Source organism: Lygodium microphyllum, chromosome 16, assembly GCF_053477565.2.
Source record: "Lygodium microphyllum isolate KBCC chromosome 16, Lygodium_microphyllum_v1.1.10, whole genome shotgun sequence".
Lineage (NCBI taxonomy): Eukaryota > Viridiplantae > Streptophyta > Polypodiopsida > Schizaeales > Lygodiaceae > Lygodium > Lygodium microphyllum.
This window is the reverse complement of record NC_141150.1, coordinates 19,579,680-19,585,713: the sequence shown is the minus strand read 5'-3', so window position 1 is coordinate 19,585,713 and position 6,034 is coordinate 19,579,680.

The window sequence follows — 6,034 nt, the reverse complement described above, 5'->3', positions numbered from 1 at the left end:
TTGCGTGCATTCGATCATCTGTGTGACATATACACACGCATGCACTCCATCATCCAGCCTGTGGAAAACCTATCTGCTGTGGTGGGTTGTACTGGAAAATCCTCATGCAAGGATGCTACTATGTAGTCCTTGCTCCCGTTTGGTATGTTCTTCCAATGATCCAAGATGTTGTGCCGAAAAACTTGTTGGCACAACTCTCTCAGACGAGCCATCTCCCTCCTCCCCTCATCATTCATGATGACAGCTCCTGTCCTATCATCTACACGGTATCCATACCCCCCTCTAAGGTATGTCTAAGATGTGTCCTCTCCCACCTGCTACCATGCTCTTGGGCATATCCAAGAGACCCTATACATCTAGTGTACCTATAGGGGTGGTATCTCTCGGAGTAGCACCCATAGGGGTGCCACCTATGGATGGTTGAGCAAAAGATGGGAGTTACTGAAGTAAATGTCCCCAGAGGTGTGACAAATCGCACAGGTGACGCAACTCTAGCAGAGCGATGAGACGGAGACATTGTGTCAGTACCTCCACAACAACAGCTTGAGCCACGCTCTCTTAAACCTACACCAGAGCGAGGAGTAGCACCTGTATCATCTTGAGCTGACCGGGGGCTCACTGCATCCACGTCTCCGCGACATCCCCCAGAACCACTTCCTCCATCCGACCCAAATTTGGAGCATCGACCTCGTCTACTGGAAACCAAAGCATCAGAGCATACTGAAGTAGATCTAATAGAACAGCCTGATGGTATCCGAGACAACTCCTGGTCTGCCATATCTCTGAATCGAGCCATCTAATCTGGAGACATACATGTGAAGATCTCCTGTAGCTCCTCGTCGCTCATCCCTTGACTCATCGCGTGGATCCAAATATCCACAAAGGTCACCTGCAGAGACAAAAATTGATGTTATCATAATCAATATAGATCAAGCAAAGCACGATAATATAAATCTTTAAAAAATGATCTTACTTAAAATGTATATCTTATGTACCTTTATAAGCGATTCATCAATGAATTGAGTAGGTGGATGCTCCAAGTATGATGTAGCCTATGGTCCCATATCAATCTCCTGACACAACTCCACATACATTGGAAAGTCGATAGAAAGGTCACCACAAAAGGATGAGTCCACGTCGTTCTCAAATAATTCTCGGTCTCCTATCTTTCCATCATTATTACTCGATTTTGGCTCCTCTACATGCTCCAAGCTTTCGGCAACCTCCACCCCTTGCAATATCGACCCCTCTATTTGCATATTGTCCTCATCTACGCTAGGAACATTGCTTTCATCATATACTCTCGCATTTTGGGGAGCTAAAGGTTGTCAAGGGTTTGGATAGAAAATTATATGTTCAAAATCACGTACAAGAGAGATTTAACTTTTGTGACATGTACCATGTCGTAATAAAATTTAAAAAAACTTGAGTTCATGCACTTGTTCACAATGGGCTGGCAATACAAACGTGTCGCACAAATCCGTCCTTCTTTTTTTGGAATCTATTTCGAGAAATCTAGATGGACCTGGTCAAACTGTTGCCCCCAGCTCCTTCAAGTACCACTTTGAACTGCTGCACATCAAATAGGATCATGGAGAAGGTACAGTAATCTACAGTGATAATACTTTACAAGTTCCCAAAATACTCCATCTCATTTATAATGGTGTTTGGATCCGTTGCTTGTCATCGACTCTCTTGCTCGAACTTTGTTATGATACCACAATCCGTTGTGGAGCACATTTTGTCAATACGCTCCACACGAAAATGTTGTCTACGTGACCATGCTGCAATGTATATTTTGTAATGTACATTGAAACAATTAATTAGTTGTCACATATAAAATCTAGATACAACAAACCCTAAACAGGTCGTCACCTTTGGACTACACCCCCTCGAGAATTTCCACTCCTCAATTGAGACCTCCGCCCCTTTGCGAGACGCTGCGGTCAAAGCTCCATGCAACCATCGCAATGACATAAACCACAGCATCTCCTCCATGCCCTCAGGATATCGAATCAATTGATGGTGCATACTACATCAAAATTCAGATCGCGCTTCTTCTCAATCTTTCTTGGCTTGCTCGTATCTAGCGAGCCACGTCTCCATGGAGGAATGGTGCAACATACAAAAACAATTCACTTTCTCCTCCATTGCAACATCCATCCTTTTTTCTAACCCATTTCCAACCACCACATCTCTAGTCAGTCTATCATCGTCATTCAGCGACCATAGCATACCGTTGTCTAAATCCACTGTTGGTAGCCATTGTGAAATATGCACTAGCGCCTCAAACACCAACCAACCTTCAGCCATGCTACCTTTTGGTCGAGCTCGTTGTCGCACAAATCCTTTCAGGGTTTTCATGAAGCGCTCCAAGAAGAACATCCATCGCGTATGGACAGGTCCCACAATCTTCACTTCCTCTACAAGATGCACCAAGAGGTGGGTTTGTATCGTGAGCATGTTGGTGGGCAGGTACTTCTTCTCAAAGAGATAGACAGTCTCCACTGCTCTCCACCTTGCCGATTCAATAGAGGATGTCTTGATCTCCTTTTGTGAGATCCATTACACTAAATTTGACAACCTGTAAATCGCCATGCATATTTCTAGAGTAAGGCATCCCACAATCGTGATCAGTAGTACAAACTGACACAAATGAAGAAGCATTACGAACAATGACTAGACTCCAAATAGCAAAATATGCATGCCACTTATAATTCATTCGTAGTACAAACCTGACATATCTTATGCCAAGCATGGGATTTTATCCCTAATAATTGGTCGTTTTTAGAAAACGCGGACCTGAGAGAACGCATCATACCCGTCGGACTTGATAATTTGCTTCACAATGTGCTCTTCTTTAGAGGACAAAACTCAAGGAACGTGAGGCAATTGCAAGCGACCATTAGCACTCGACAGCGGCCAAAGTACCTCCATCTTGCCTACCTCCTTCAAATCCATTCGTACCCTTACAATGTCTCTCTTTCTTGTGATGTGGTCCCATACTAAGCTGTCCACATTCTTGAAAATATGCATGGGTTCCAACAAGTGGTTGATTTGTAAGTGGGTCCAATATGGAAACTCGTAGAAAACTGAGAACCGTCGCATTCCGTTTGGATGCGATTACGTGTAGACAATTTTCAGCTCGTACGAGCTTTGGGTGTTCATTCATATTGGAGGTCGTCAAAGAAAACCTTCTCTCAATTCATGACCCTCCGGTAAGAAAGCGGTGTGTCCTTGATATACCATCTTCTTCATGGTTCATGACCTTCGGGAGTCTAATTGTGGCCCACACAATGGACATCAAGATAACCTGTGGTAACCAGACATGTCCCAATACATCTATCCAGTGAATACAAACTTGAATGAGCTATGATAGATATTACTAATGTAAACAGAAGCCTACTTACTTGAGCACTCCCCGAATCTTGGAAAGTCATGCATGGTCCACATGAGAATGGCTCGTATATTGGCGGACCGTTGACCATCGCACTTGCTCATATTTTCCACGGTGACCCCCTCCTCCCACAAAATCTTAAGCTCATCGACTAATGGATGAAGATACACGTCCATATTCTTGACTTTGTAGCGGCCAGGAATGAGCAAGTTAAGGATGAGGTGTCCTTTCTTTGTAGAAAGCCATGGAGGGATGTTGTAGTTAACAAGGAATACAGGCCACACACTGTAAGAAGTTGAGCGTAGATCGAATGGGTTCAAGCCATTCATAGCAAGACTGAGCCAAAGATTCATTAGCTCTTGGGAAAAGCTTGGAAAGGTAGAGTCAATGTGACTCCATGGACGTGAATCCGTTGATATTTGTTGAACTCCATGTGTGGATCTATTATGCGCATGCGACGTTGTCAAGCTCACCATGCCGGACGTACGAAATGGGATGTATACGAGGGATAAGTAAAAGTGTCTAAGAAATTTTTGAGGGATGGTTTGCCCTTGCAAGTCTTGTCAATACATGTGAGAACCACACTTTGGACATGCCTCCATAGTCTCGTATTCTCCTCAAAATAGTACGCAATCGTTGACACATGCACGGATGCTGTTTTAGTCCATACCAAGCTTTCGTAAAACATGTCGTGCATCATCACGAGACTCAAGAATGGTATTTGCAAGTGGTAATATATGATACTTTATCAATCTGAAAAGAAATCATAAAACATCTTGAAAAAGCACAATTATTTTTTATGATGGTGCCGAAAGGAAATTAACGGTATGGATGCCTCCTCTCTAAGCAGATCAGATATCTCGACATCCATGGGTATCAATGTATCGATCATTACCTCCATCTTAGGCTCCAAGATTGTAGGAAAGCCTGAAAGGTTGCCTATCTCCTCTAGTATTGATGGTATAGATTGGGTAGTGCCTTCCAAGTGGTGGATTGGCTCAGGCACTCCATCCATTGCACGCCCATGAACTCTTCTAACTGGCCGCAAAAGGTGCACTCCTCCTTGGGATGAGACGTTACCTCCCTATAATAAATTTTACAGCCACATCCAATGTTTTTGTATATGGTATTCAATTAGTTTGCAAATACAATGCATGATTGATATACACTTTTCTTACCATTTGCTCGAAATCTGAGATCGCCTTATCAATGATCTCTAATTGAAACTTGCCGAAGCGTTGCACGTGTTTTATAGACAATCGATGTTTTCGTCTAATTGCCAGCTTACATTGAGAGCAAGGACATGGGACACGTTGATTAAGATACGCCTTGCGATATTGAACATCACGACCTTCATTGTTTTCCATTTGGTCTATGTTACGACAAACAATTTATTTTTGTTATCATTCTTTTTTTCTTAAATTGTTTAAGAAGGGATTTCTTCTCTTGTAACTAAAAAAATTAACATATGTAAAGTCTCCACCCACCTATGGACGAGGCCTATAGTATGTAAATTCTAATATGCTATGCATGGGGGCGAGGGACTAACTACCCTATGTTGGAGTATTCCCTATCCCATGGTATTGCACCGGACCTTGCCACCTTTTTTCCTTTGTGTGCGACTCCATATGCAGAGCGTAGGAGGAGGTAGCGCAAAGCATGTCAATAAAACCATCCATTCACCTCCAAGTCCAATCTCTCTTTCGCTTTACGAGGCTTGGAGACACAAGCTTTCCACGCCTTCCTGAAGCGTCAAACACACCTAAGGTACATCCTTAACTCTATATATATATATATATATATGTATATATGTATATATATAATATATATACATATATACATATATATATATATATATATATATATATATATATATATATCTCTCTCTCTCTCTCTCTCTACCACCACCACCACCACCACCACCACCACCACCACCACCACCACCACTACTCGCCTTTCCGAAGCGTCGCACACACCCAAGGTGGTGCACCTTTAACAAAACATCTCTTTCTCTCTCTACTACTACTACTACTACTACTACTACTACTATTACTACTACTACTACTACTACTACTACTACTACTACTACTACTACTACTACTACTACTACTACTACTACTATTACTACTACTACAAATAAGAAAAAGAAGAAATTAAAGAACAAGATCTTACTCTCTCTTTGTTTTACATCCATTCCTTCTCCTCTCTCCCTCCTTCTCTCTCTCTTTCTCTCTTTCTTTATTATGTTTCATGTTTATTTCCTCTCTCTCTCTCTCTCGTTCTTTCTTTCTTTTTCTCTCTTCCCCTCCCTCTCTCATTTCCTCTCTTTCTCCCTCAATACACATCATTCTTAACAAAAATAAACAAAAGAAAATGAGAAAAAACAAGAATAAACCAAGAGGGAGTAATGCACTCACCGCAAAGGCCCAAGAATGGATTCGCAGTGGCTCCTTTTCGCGACGGCGACTCCTTTTCACCCTTCGTGCACTTTCTTCTCTTCTTTGCGAATGGCAGCGGCGGCGGTGAGAAGCTCTCATTCTCCCTCTTTCTCTCTTTCTCTCCCTCTCCCTCCCAAATGCACGATGTAGTTCGCTCTCTCTTTTGCTCTTTTGCGCAAATTGCCGCACTCGGGTTTTG